Source organism: Miniopterus natalensis, chromosome 5 (genome assembly GCF_054644295.1).
Source record: "Miniopterus natalensis isolate mMinNat1 chromosome 5, mMinNat1.hap1, whole genome shotgun sequence".
NCBI lineage: Eukaryota > Metazoa > Chordata > Mammalia > Chiroptera > Miniopteridae > Miniopterus > Miniopterus natalensis.
In genome coordinates, this window is record NC_142085.1 from 3505280 (window position 1) to 3519767 (window position 14488).

At 53.4% G+C, this 14488-nt stretch overlaps 1 pseudogene; it reads right to left on the minus strand.

Annotated features, from left to right (window-relative positions):
- Positions 1-1531: 1531 nt before the first annotated feature.
- LOC148092983 (prolactin-releasing peptide receptor-like) lies at positions 1532-6300 on the minus strand (annotated as a pseudogene).
- Between the last annotated feature and the right edge of the window lie 8188 nt (positions 6301-14488).

Genomic DNA, 14488 nt, shown 5'->3' on the forward strand with positions numbered 1-14488 from the left:
TGGACTCTCTGAGGACAGGGCCTAGTCAGTGATGTTATCTGAAAGCTTCCCAGGTGATTCTAGGAGCAACCAGAGCTAAGAAGCAGTGAATTTAACCTGGCAACAAAGAGACCACAATCAATCATATTTCTCCCCAACGAATCCCATCCTTTCCCCATCGCCCCCACTCTCCACACATACCCCAAGAATGCTCTAAGGAAACATGGGGTGTGTGGCCTTGAGCCTCCCGGTAATGGCGCTGCTGGAAGCGCAGGAGCCGGTCCCTGGGATGCCACAGGGCTGATCTGACAGCTGCATATCAGGTATCATTGCCTAAGACTCCTGCTCTCACTGCCCAGTCACTGTTGCAACATCAATGTGGAAACCCCTGTCCCTGGGCACTTGTCCTCATTTACAGAACTCTCAGGAGGTTACGGTGAGAATTATCAGCATGGTATCACAGCCCAACAGTCTTCACCTGTTCCCTTAACCATGGGATTGGAATTACGTGTTCTGTGCATCCTGGGGAGTGACAGTTTATTTTTCTCTTTTGACCTTAAGTAAGCTTCTCCCGGTTCTTGTATTCGGAGTTGATTGTGTCCCAGGTGTGTCGCTACAGAGCAGGTGGCGAGCAGTCGTGAGACCACCGCCGTGGGTCTGCTGCGACCGAGCAATTAGACGATGCAGGAGAACGCTGTAGCTCACACCCAGTTTCAGAAAAGCAAATACCTGAGCGCCCACCTTGTGGCAAACACTGGGTGCGTACACACAAACATACCCACAGGTAGGACGTCTGTCCTATGCACAGCTGTATGTCTCCTTAAGTGACTGGTACCTTTTCCACTTTATTCCTATTGAATCTCTTCATTGACTAATTTATCTCATCATTTTCAAATAAAATTGGGGGTAAGGAGAGGAAAAACAATAGCAAGACCTTCTTGAAGGTGACTTGTAAGTCTTTTGCACTATAAATGCAAGTGGATTTAAAATGAAAACCCCCTTTGATGTATCAAGGCCTTATTCAGGAAACGCTAACATCCTAGATGTCGATTGGTAATAGACGCTTCCCCGGAATTCTAGAAACAAACGGGTTCCAGTCAGCTAAGCGATATCAGGTATTATATCCGAGTTGCAAACTTTTAAAAAGGCAAATCGACAGGCTTTACGTCCTACCTCATTGCTCCTTCTCGTCTCACCCTGTGGCAAACAGAAGGAAAAGCAAGGAAGGCGGCCACGGTTCAGAAACACTGTTTGAAAACCAGAGAAAGAGCTTTGCTTGACCTTTAAAGCACAAATAGAAAATAGTAAATCTCCTTCCCTCTCCCTGGCCTCCTCCAAGCAAAGCACTAGCAGCAAAGCCCATGTAAGGTTTCACAAAGACTCGAGGACAAGGCAGGGCGGCTGAGCAGAGGGCTGGGCTGCGTGTTCTGCCCGTGTTGGCTTAGCTCTGGTTCTGGGAACAGGTTCCCCAGTCCAGCCTCGCGGGCACCCTCGGAGACCAGGGAGAGGGGGTGGAGGGGCATCAGGTGAGGCAGGCCTAGGTGCAGAGGCATCAGATGACCACGCTGAGTGTCATGCTCTGGTCCTGCGGCGGGATCCTGCGGGACCAGGCAAGCAAGAGATTGCCCAGCTCCTCGCAAAAACTTGCGTGCTCGCAGCGCCCCCTGGCGCCGGCGCCCGGTACTGCATCCCCTGCTCAGCAGGGCCCCCTGGTGCTGGGGACGGGTACTGCAGCTCCTGGCGGGAGCCGTCCTGCAGCCAGGCGTCCATGAGCGGGTTGTAGCCGACCGAGCTCACCGCGAGCCAGTGGCCAAGCAGCTGCTCCAGCCCGAGGGCGCAGGGGTCGACGGCGCTTGGGCGGAGGTCCCGCAGCAGGTTGGAGAAGTGCAGCCGCAGCAGCAGGTGGCGAGCACCACCGTGGCCACCACCGGGAGGCAGAAGGGGCGGAGGCGCGGTCCCAGCCGGCCTGGCTCCGGTCACGCATCCCGGCCCCACGCAGTTTCGCAGCTTCACCGATGCTCGGACGTAAGACGGAGGATGACCAGCAGGGGAGCAGGTAGTGACGAGCAGCAGCCCCCAAGGTAGAGCTGTCGCTGGCGCTCCTGGGGCCCCCAGCACTGCTCGCAGAGGCGCACGGGGTGCGGCTGGAGCTCGACGTGGTGGGTGTGCGGGGCGGCGGGCAGCGCCAGCACCGCGGACAGCGCCCAGGTGCCCAGCACCGCGGACAGCGCCCAGGTGCCCAGCGTGGCGCGGGCGCAGGAGCGCAGCGAGACGCGGGGCGCAGGGGGTGCACCGGCGCGACGTGGCGGTCCACGGAGAAGGTGGTGAGCGTGACCACCCACACGTACACGGTGACGGGCTGCAGGGAGAAGACCAGGCGGCACAGGCCCCGCCGGACCCCCAGCCGCGCGGCTCGAGGCCCAGGCCAGCGCGAGCGCACGCAGGCCGTGCAGTGAGCACGTCGGGCAAGGCCCGGCTGCCGGCGAGAAAGTGGGTGACGCTGTGCAGCCGGCGCGCGCGCGATCGCCGGCACCAGCAGGCAGTTGCCCTCCAGCCCCGCGGTCACCACGACGCTGTGGAGCAGCAGGATCGGCCCCTTCAGCCGATGCACCAGCTGCAGGCTCTGGAACGGAGCGGCGCCCTGGGCGCCGGGCCAGCCGCCGACCCATTGCCACCGGGGCCCCTGCGCTCTGGTTCCCTGGGGTTGAGGCCACCGGGGGAAGTTCAGAGAATAAGTCAGGGACCAGGGGCTCCTGAGAAGGCAGGGAAGCCACGGCTACCTTCCAAAGAGAATCAAAGTCCGTCAATTCTCATGTTCTATCTATGCCTCCTACCCAACCGCTCCCTCCCCAGTTACCCAAATACTCCCTTTGGAGTAACTGGCCAAGATAAATAACAATTTAAAGTGCTGCCTTCCCACCTCTGCAAAAATAAATCGGTGCGTGGTTATGCACGCACAGGTTATTTAAACGCCTTCTAACCCATTTAGAGCTCTCAGTGGGCGCAGGCTAGACCCAGGGGCGCGCTCCTACCTGGCGAGTGCGACTTGGCGGACGGAGAGCGGTGGAGGGAGGGAGAGGCGCGATCTGCCCCCTGGAGTCCTCCGCCCGCGACTATGGTGCCGGCTTCTCGCTTTTCCGCGGGAGCTGAACAGATGCCGAAGTTGCCAGCGGGCTCGCAGCTTTGAGGGGGGCCGGGAGCCCCCCTGCCGCGCCCCCACTCCAGCGCCCTTGTATGGAAAATGGGGGCGGAGCGCACACCACCAGGCTCGGCGCTTAGACAACTGGGGAGAAGGGCGAGTGACAGAAGGACGGAAACGGCAAGGGAAGGAGGGGTGGACAAGCCTGGGCGGCAGAGACGCGACTGCAGGAGCTGCTGCGCCCCGGGGGGGTTCCGCTCCGGGGGGGGCGGACGAGGGGAGCGTGGGGCGGGAAGCGCCCGGTCTCTCGGGACCTGCTGCAGTGTCAGAGGGACGGGGCTGGAGGAGCGGGGTGGGGACTGAGATGCACCACGGGGTGTGGAGAGAGCGAGGGCCCGTCCCTAAGCGCTGGATCCTGCGCAGAGTCCAGGCTGGGGGTAGAGAGTAGCGTGGGGGCTCCTGCAGGGATTAGAAATGGGGAGCCCTGAGCTCCCCGCAGACCTGCGGGCCCTCGCCCTCCTGGGACCCCGAGAGCTCCCCCGGCTGCGGCTCCGCCCAGCCCAGGACGGTTCAGCACCGCGGACAGCTCCCGGGCCGGGCTGCGGGGGATTCCGACCCCTCTCTGGGCGCGAAGCATTGGGAAAGGGGCCAGCCCGGTTCCTGGGGCTGCAGCTCCCCCAGCCCAGGGTTCAGCACCGCGGACAGCTCCCGGCCGGGCTTCGGGAGCCCGGTGCTGCGGGGGGTTCCGACCCCTCTCTGGGCGCGAAGCATTGGGAAAGGGGCCAGCCCGGCTCCTGGGGCTGCGGCTGCGTCTCCAAGCGCAGCAGGTGGAGTGCAGGCCAGTGAGCCGGGGTCTCTGGGCGTCGGAGGGTGTGACTCTGTTCCCTCTCTAGGTCAGAAAACACAGCCCTCACGCCAGCCACACTGCACAGACACCTTAACACCCGCCCCGCTGCTCCCCAACCGCCCTTCCCGCTCTTTCTCAGCCGCCAGGCCCTGTCCCTCATCTGCGTGGCTCTCCCAGGGCAGAATCTAAGTTCCTGGGCCCAGACCCTACCCTCTCCCCTTGTACGAACACCCCCCAGGCCTCCTCACCTCATTTTAGAGTGAAATATGTCCATACTAGTAATTGCAGGATTTCCACTTGGAAAACAGAAGTAACAAACATTTGAGAAGCTTAAGTTACATAAAATTTTAGTTGTATTAAGTCGTCCTTGAAATGCAAATTAGCCTGGACCACGGTGGGAGGGGAGGGGAGGGGAGGGGAGGGGAGGGGAGGGGAGGGGAGGGGAGGGGAGGGGAGGGGAGGGGAGGGGAGGGGAGGGGAGGGGAGGGGAGGGGAGGGGAGGGGAGGGGAGGGGAGGGGAGGGGAGGGGAGGGGAGGGGAGGGGAGGGGAGGGGAGGGGAGGGGAGGGGGCTTTGTAACCTCCCTTCTGTGGGCAAAAAGGGGCCCCATACTAAACCTGACAACTCAGCACAGGCCTGCAAGGCAAACCCTACAAACTCAGAGACTGAAAGTAATTGCATAGCGTGGTCTGCTCAGGAAAATTCCTAACTGAAAGTGGGTTATGGCGGGCAGTCACACCCCAGGTCGGTAGCTTCCTTTACAAAGATGAATCGTTACCTTAAATTAGCCCTTCAATTGTCTTTTTGCATCAAAGATAACATACCTTTAAAATATGAGAGTAATCTCTTTTCCCAGGCCCCTGAGGGCCCAGACCACACCAGAGGGCTTGACCACGGAACCCCTCATTGCTATCTTGTCCCCTGAATACACCTCTAAGTGCTGTAAGTGTTCATTGGTAACTGTCCCACTCCCACCAATGTAAAAGAAGCAGGCGTCTCTCCATTCTACTCTTTATCCAACCCTAGAGATTTCCCAGCTTTGCTTTCTCCCTGGTCCCTAATATATCACCAGTGGACTTCATGTAACCCTCTTATGTCTCCTCCTTTGATTGTAATGTATAAAATAAACTGCCATTCTCTGGAGCATTTTCTCAATGCTTTGAGATTTTGCTTCCTACCTATTGTCATCAGTTTGGCTCAGATAAACCCATAAAAATTCTCTACAGGTTTAGATGTTTCTTACTCAACACTCCTCTGAAGCTATCTCACCCCCTCACATCTTACTGCCTTTTTCCAGAGGGCGGAGCTCCCTCGCCCCTCTCCAGCAAGCCCTTGTTCTTTGTCTTCTGGATGCAGATATCTCTGTTAGGGCTGATAGAAGTAAAATTATTTCACCCTCCAAATTCAAATGATTCACTGATAGAGGAGGAAAAGTCAACACTGGAACAAAAGCAATCAATTTTATGCACCTGTATCCATTCTAAACCCACGCTCTCCAAGTTATAATCAATTTAGCTAAAGCCCCAAAAAAACTAGCTTCCAAATATATAAGAAATGTAGCAGCCCCTCATACCAGGGTTTCTCACCCTCCACACTAGTGACATGGGGGGCAGGGTAATTCTGTCATGTGGGGCTGTCCCGTGCATTGTAGAATGTTTAGCAGCATCCCTGGCCTCTACCCTCTAGATGCCAGGAGTGCACATACCCAATTGTGACAACCAAAAATGTTTCTAAAAATTGCCAAGTATCCCCCTGAGGGTGAGAGTGGGGGGCCAAATCACCCCTGGCTGAGAACCAGTGCCTTACACCAATTCAGCACTCTTAAAGTTCACAAAGTCGCCTGGCCAGCGTGGCTCAGCGGTTGAGCATCAACCTATGACCCAGGAGGTCACAGTTCGATTCCCGGTCAGGGCACATGCCTGGGTTTCGGGTTCCGATCCCCAGCAGGGGGTGTGCAGGAGTCAGCTGGTCAATGACTCTCTCTCATCGATGTTTCTATCTCTCTCCCTCTCCCGTACTCTCTCTGAAATCAATAAAAACATATATTTTTTAAAAGTTCACAAAGTCCTCTGCTTGAAAGTGCTACCAGCCTTCACAGTCAGCTCTCTTCAGACATCTGAACCCCAGAACTGTATTTCCAAAAACCCTGCATTTACCAGGTTGTCTACTCATCACTTCCTGAAAGAGCAGCGGGGCAAATGGGAAAAGATGATGTTTAAGAAAACCTTAAGATAAGCCCAAGCTGACTGCCAAACAGAGGCGATCACTGGGCCCAAAGCCCAAAGCCCAAGTAAGGAACAGACACAGCTCTCGAGCTTGTGTAGGGGCTCCGCCATCACTCAATGTGGGCCTTGGGCATTTTATTCTGCAAGAACCCCCGTTTTGGAGAATATAAGAAATTCATAAAAATACCCACCTCTGGAGGATGTTGAGAAGATCCCATATGTGATGGAACTGCACATAGTGGCACCTAGTAATGGCGACCACTCTTGGATGCTCCTTTGTCCTGCCTTATGTCACTGTCTCTTGTCAAGAGGGTTTCAGGGGAGCAATTCCCTAAACCCTTCCACTTGAACATTCCTCCAGAAGATTGTCTGTGGTGAGGAGAGTTCACCGTTTTTCAGTCTAAATGCTCTCCGTCGTTTTATTACTGTTTACCAGTCATGCAACGCCCCGGGTGAGATACTGTGTAAAAAATCAAGGACAGAAAACAACAACCAAACATTATTGGCTGGAAATGTGCACTTCAGCGAGTAAGAAGGAAGCCCACGTGGATCACTGTGACGTAGGCCCATGGAAAATGCCCCTGCCACCACCTGCTGTGAAAGGGCGCATTAACGACCACTGGGAAATTTACTAATTGCCTTAGCAAATCAGAATTGTGTTTACCCTTATAGAGCATATTTATTTTAATTCACAAGAGTCGTTAAAGTATTCATAACATTTTTTACTCAACTGTATCAACATTGCACATGTTGTTTAAATGTGACTCCTTCCTATGCTTATGTAAAACATACACAACAATTTAGAGCCATTATGAATCTCTATGAGTGTTCAGGTGGCAGGAAATGACTGAAAAGTGAGTGCTCTAATCATCAGAATGTTCTACAGGCTGAGGCTTTGTGTGAGGAACCCACCTCCCTCTTTCCCCAGCCCTGCTTTTCCCAGGGGAGGGCTCGCGGTGATTCCTGCATCCCTGTCAGGTCCTGGGGTGGAGTAACTAGGCAGGCTTGCTGCATGGCACAGCTCCCTCCTCCTCCTTTCTGTGGTTTAATTTTGAAATGCATGCCTTTAATAATATCCCAAGTGGTCCATGAGTGATGCTGACAGTGTGGCCTGTTTTGATAGGATTATCCAGGGCTGAGGGGAGACCCAGGCTGGCTGAGTTGCTTCCCCCCACCCCCAAAACTCTAGGGCATCTTTAGTCCCTGACCTTGGCCTATCTAGGGCCTCTTGCCACAGGCAGCCTCATTGCATACATCCCTGGGTCTCACCGCATTCCTCTTCAGGACCCAGCCAGGTCACATTCTGTACCCCAAAAAGAAGCACTAAGAGACACAAGGCTTGACCAATCGACTCAATTCAAGATCTTAGCACATTCTATTTTTTAAATTTTGATTGGCTTCTTGTCGATGCTCAGACATGAGCAGCAAGGATGGCATATCTCAGCTTAGTCTATCAGGAGTAGAAAATATAAATAAATAAATGATTAAATAAATAAATAAATAAAACAAAACACTCGAAAGCCATTTCTATAACATTCTTTTCCAAAGGCAGGCAATTTGCTTTCCTATTTTTGATTCCAATCCTGTTTCATAATCAACTGGAAATGGCTTTTATGGCTGGTTACAATCATCTTGTGTTTGCATTAGGGCATTTAGCAGTAAGGGCTCTTTGTGGTCACATCTAGATAGAAAACTGGACCTTGTAGAAGCCCCTCATTCCGGTTGCCTCCTGACCAAACACAGAGACGGACCCAAACCACGTCTCTCTATGTCCCCCCTCTGAGTTGTTCTCTAGACACCATTCTGGTGCTACTGTCTTGTGAGCTAGGGACTCTTCCTGTTTAGTTTTTAACAAAATGCAAAACTGGAATGGTCCTTGTGTTTTCCCAGTGATTTACACGTGTGTGTACATGCACGACATCCAGGGACGGCAGTTTGACAGTTCAGATGTCTAGGAAGGTGTGATCTCCCTGTGCTTTTTCTTAGCTAGTGGGCCTTTGTCACCAGGGAAACAGCCCAGCGTTCACCCTTGAGGACACCGAGAGCAGTGTCTCTGCAGAGGGCGAATAACATGGATTGTATGCCTCTCATCCACTGTAGCTCAAAGGCCACCTATGTCAGCATCACTTCTGGTGCTTATTTTTAAAAACTGCAGATTGATGGACCACAAGACAGGCCTATTAAATTAGCACTGCTGAAAGCGAGAGCTGGCTGGGGAAATGAAAATCTCACAGGCACTGTGGGTTGTTCTGATGCGTACTCAAGTGTGAGGACCGTGTCCTACAGCCTGCCACTAGGCAGTGAGTCTACGGAACCCTGGCTCCCTACGGCCCCACCGTGACTGAGATGCAGCCACCAAACCCAGCCTGGCCTGCCACCAGAGGAGCCACACTGGGTCTCAGCCCGTCCCCTGCCCTTACATGATAAATATGGGAAGACAGTTGTACTGTAGGAGCTCAGTGCTTTTCCTATATTCTGTCTTTTCAAGTTATTTTTAGTGACATAAATAGCACATGAACACATTCTCATGTTTTATAGACATGAAACAGATGAGCCTAAAGCTCCCTTTGACCTCCACCCTCCATCTCAGTCCCTCTCTCAGACGTTGCACTTGTCCTTTCCCTGTGTGTTAACATATATATGCCTGAAGCCACGGAAAAGTAGTATTGATGGACATTTAAGTTATTTGCAACTTTTTGCTATTATAGGCTTTACCAAAATAAAGATGTTCCAGATATAGGTCAAAGACTATAAACTTCCAGCCCTAAGATGACCAATTCTAGGGATCTAACGGACAGCATGGTGATCATGGTTAATAATACTGTATTATATACTTGAAAGTTGCTTAAGAGTGTGGATCTGAAATGTTCTCACCACAAATAAAATAAATGGTAGTTATGTGGTATGACGGAGGTGCTATGGTGGGAATCATTCTGCAATATACAAGTGTGTCAAATCAACACCTCACGCTTATACAATATGTCAATTATATCTCAATAAATCTGTAGCAAAAGATCCATATGCTATTCCAGTATTTGGATTAAGAGTGAAGCATATATATTATCAGTGGTGATGTTTCCAGTGACCATAACATTCTAATGCTGCTCAATAGTCATCTATTTTGTAAAAACTCAGGATTCAAATTCAGAAAAATAAAAATAAAATAAACACGTTTCCATATGCCTCTTTGGGGAGGATATCTCAGGGGTCCATTCAGCAAAGAGAAATTTCTGAGTCACAAGATGTGGCCCAATTCACACTGCAGGGGACTCTCTTTGCTGAATGAATTGTAAGAGCTCATTACATCGGCGTGAGTGCTTATGATGGTCAGGTGAGTGTAGATGGGAACACTGCCCTTGAACCAAGCAGAATTCTTCATGGATGTTGGGACTGGCCACCACGGCCCCCCAACTGGGTCTTCCCTGCTGTGGCCTAAGGGCTCCAATCCCGGGAGCACCATGCTGTTCTTCACTAGTCCGAAAAAGCCACTCGGGGGACCAGAGGGGAAGGACACAGCCTTTATTACTTACTTATTAAGACCTGATGAGTAAGTTACTGCACCAGGCCAGGGTCAGAGAGGGGCTTAGCCAGCAGACGGGGGAGGGGGAGCCATGGACAAAGAGCCTGGTGAGGCTTGTTCTCTGTCAAGGACGTGGGAAGGCACCTGGGTCTGCACTGCTCTGCCCCTTGTGGCCGCTGGCCAGGTGGACTCCATCCCACTGACTGGAAGGGACATCGGGCTACCTCCTCATTTGACCCCATACCTGTCTGTCCCCCTTCCTCCCGGTGGGCACACTTGTCCAGAGCTCCACGGGCACAGCAGACCACCACTGTCCTCACAGAGCTCAGTGCCAACCAGGGCCTCATGGCAGCTGCTGGGAAGGATGAGTTCTCATGGGCTGGGAGGGGCACTGGCTCACCCGGAACGCCCTGTATAAAGTGTGTGTGTCAGGCAGACACTGCTTTCCACCTGGAGAGGGACCTCTGTTTTAATGTTTTTAAAATTAGGTGCCCGCCGGTGTCTTCACTTAAGCTCATAATCCCATGGTTAATAAAATGTCTGAGGCCAAAATCTAAGCCCCCAGCCCCCTGGGTCAGGTGGAGTCTCTGGGAGAGGCCGGGACCTCGCCAGCCGGGGCGTTGCAGGAGTGAGCTGGGGTGAGGAGGGGGCAGCGGCAAGAGGCCCTGGGGAGCCACTGACGTTCCCAGGCCTGCAATCAGGGCCCCGGTGCAATTTCCACGCCGACAGCCACAGCCCAGGCACCAGAGCAGCCCTGTCCAGCTCAGGACCTCTGTGTCTTCATCTGTAAAGCAGGTTGGGGGGCCAGCGGGAAGGAGCATCCTGAAGGTCTCTACAAGCTCTGACAGTTCAGGAGTCCAAGACTGATCCCGAGAGAGTCAACTATCCACACACCTGGATGACATCAGTTTCTGCACCCACCTGGATGACATCAGTTTCTGCACACACCTGGATGGCATCAGTTTCTGCACACACCGGATGACGTCAGTTTCTGCACCCACCTGGATGACATCAGTTTCTGCACCCACCTGGATGACATCAGTTTCTGCACACACCTGGATGGCATCAGTTTCTGCACACACTTGGATGGCATCAGTTTCTGCACACACTGGATGACATCAGTTTCTGCACACACTGGATGACGTCAGTTTCTACACACACCGGATGACGTCAGTTTCTGCACCCACCTGGATGGCATCAGTTTCTGCACACACTGGATGACATCAGTTTCTGCACACACCGGATGACGTCAGTTTCTGCACCCACCTGGATGACATCAGTTTCTGCACACACTGGATGACGTCAGTTTCTGCACCCACCTGGATGGCATCAGTTTCTGCACCCACCTGGATGGCATCAGTTTCTGCACCCACCTGGATGGCATCAGTTTCTGCACACACCGGATGACATCAGTTTCTGCACCCACCTGGATGACATCAGTTTCTGCACACACCGGATGACATCAGTTTCTGCACACACTGGATGACGTCAGTTTCTGCACACACCGGATGACGTCAGTTCCTGCACCCACCTGGATGGCGTCAGTTTCTGCACACACCGGATGACATCAGTTTCTACACACACCGGGTGACATCAGTTTCTGCACCCACCTGGATGACATCAGTTTCTGCACCCACCTGCATGACATCAGTTTCTGCACACACTGGATGACGTCAGTTTCTGCACCCACCTGGATGACATTACCTATCCACACACCTGCCTGGCAACACCTGTCTCCTTAATAAAAGGTGGCCCCCGTTCTATCTGATGCACCTGCCATCCTTTAAGCCTGGCTTTGGTTTTTCTCTCCAGGGGCTGGCCTTCTGACATATCTTGGAATTAACCTTGGGCCTGTGGGTTCACGCTTCGCTAAGGGAAGGATCCCTGGGGGAAATAATTCAGTCCACGTGTGCTCTCCCCAAGGATTCTGCTCTCAAGCTTTAAACAGCACGAGCAAAGTCGGCCTGTGTAATTGCTGGCAGGCTTCGGAGTTCAGTAAGTTGGCTTTTGTTTGATTCCTATGATTCACCAGATCCATTCAAAACAGTTCCTCATCTCGCCCTTGGGGCCTTTTCCAGCCATGCGAACACCCTGCTGGCTCCATGAGGCTTTTGCAGGCAAGACTTAAAAACCTTGTACTAGTCTGTTTACTATTCCCCCAGCTACTTTCCTTTCATATCACAAATTTCAAAAACATAATTAAAGGCTGCAGTGGGGTTTCTTTTTCTACATCAAACCCACAAAATTAAACATAGCTAGAGAGCTCCCTGAGATGTTTCTTATGCAATATCTTCATAGACAACAACCAAAAAGGACACACACAGGACACAAGGCAACAAGGTGTTTTCCTAGGAAATGTATGGTCGTAAATAAAATGCTTAAGCTGCTGACAATCCTGGTGACGTATTAGGCCTTGAGACCGTCTTGATTTCATGTCTTCATTTTATTTTTTCAATTCTATTTACTGCCTATCAAAAATGGATTTAAATGTTTCAGGGACTTGCTACTCAAAGCTCGGTCCTCCGGCTGGCAGCATCGGCCTTGGGGGGAGTTTGTTAGAAATCAGAATCACGCCCAGCCGGGCGTGGCTCAGCGGTTGAGAGTCGACCTAGGATCCAGGCGATCAGGGTTCGATTCCCGGTCAAGGCACATGGCCAGGTTGCGGGCTCGATCCCCAGCAGGAGACGTGCAGGAGGCAGCCAATCAATGACTCTCACATCATTGATGTTTCTCTCTCTCTCTCCCTCTCCTTTCCTCTCTCTGAAATCAATAAAAATATATATACTTTTTAAAAGAAATCAGAATCACTGCCCTACCCCAGACCTCAGGAAACACAATCTATATTTTAACAAGATCCTGTGGCCACAGCCAGGCTTTGGGCGCCCTCAGCACTAAGGGAAGTTCAGCACAGCTTTCCTGTTGGACAAAGTGACCTCTTCTCTCCCTCCTGCGAACCTCTGGCAAACCCCATACCTTTCACAGGGGCATTTGGCTTTCGATACTGGGGGGAGGTTGGCTGAATTCAGAAAGTGCTGAGTCTGTGCCCAATTTAGAAAATATCCAAATTAATAAATAATTGATTTTTCCTGTATTCAGAAACTACAATGTTATATCTACAGAGAAACAGGAACATCTTTCAGGGTCAAAAGAGCTGGTGTGTTTTTACACATTTCCTTCACATTCGTCCACATCTAGACTGTCTATTGAGATTTTGAAAGATGCAAATTAAAATTACACTGAGATAAAACAAAAGAGGGCTGACTCTGGCACCCAGCTGGGCATGGGGCGAGAGCAGGGCTATCCCCGGGACCCGGTCCTCTCAGGCTGGACCCCAGGCGTCAGAAGCAGCCCGATCCTTTCGTTCAGGGGAAGGGTGTCACTCCCAGGCCACCAGGCCACCGGAGGCTGCTCCGCGCGCAGAGTCAGCTGTGGGTTCCACCCAGGGCGCCCAGGCTCTTCCTGAGGCCCGGGGACGGCCGGGCGCGGAACTTGAGGGCAAAGGGGGTTTTTACAGGTGAGGAGACCCAGGCCAGGGGAGTGAGGGGCCGGGGCACCTGCTCCTCAGCACAGCGAGGCCTGGCCCGGGTCTCGGGGACTCTCTGCTTCTTCCTCCGGGCGGGGGTGTTTTGTGACCCCGATGACCACCTGAAAGAGCAACAGGCTCCACCTGCGTCCCCAGCCCCTGCGCACATGTCTCTTCATCCAGGACGGAGGACCAGGCGGCTGCACACACGGGGATGGGGACAGAGGACCAGGCGGCTGCACACACGGGGATGGGGACAGAGGACCAGGCTGCACACACGGGGACGGGGACAGGGGACCAGGCTGCACACACGGGGACGGGGACAGGGGACCAGGCTGCACACACGGGGACGGGGACAGAGGACCAGGCGGCTGCACACACGGGGATGGGGACAGAGGACCAGGCGGCTGCACACACGGGGATGGGGACGGGGGACCAGGCTGCACACACGGGGATGGGGACAGGGGACCAGGCGGCTGCACACACGGGGACGGGGACAGAGGACCAGGCTGCACACACGGGGACGGGGACAGGGGACCAGGCTGCACACACGGGGACGGAGACGGGGGACCATGTGGGGAGCCGGCGGGACTCCCCCCGGGAGGACCCGCCGGGCGAGGTGCTGCCCAGGGAGAAAGACCCGGGAGGCCCGCTTGCCCTAGTGCCATCAAGAGAGAAATCTCTGAGGCATTGACCCGAGTGGTGGGCAGCGGTGCTAGCACTCGCCCTGCTCCCCCCGCTCCCCCTCCATCCGAGGGACAGGGAACGGTTTGCATTCAGTGTCCCAGCTATCAATTTGCAGAGACCCATGCAACGGTATCAGTGGAAAATGCTTCCCCAGGGAGATGTGGATGAGTTAGTGGCCCCAGGCACAGAGGAGCTGCCTGGGTGAGCTGCAGAGGTGCCCTCCTGCTCCCTGACCCAGTCCTTGAGGCACCAAAGCAACACTAAATTCTAGAAAGGCTAATTAGGAAGCTGGCCCCGGCCTGAAGGGTTAAAGGATAGTTAAGCCACATACCAAGCCAAGGACTCTATCCTCCCCAAAAGTTCCCATTAGAAGCCGAGATAAGGATACTTTCCAAGGCCTGAGCTCCTGCAGGAGGCAGGGTGTTTACTCTGAAAAGGCATTCGTAGGGCCTTGGAGGAATTACTTAGTATCGGGCTAAGGGAAGAAATGTGGGGCAGGGTGCTATTCAGCACAATCAACAGTGCCTGTATATATTGAGCGGAGAAAATAAACTCGGGGCTGGCAGCTG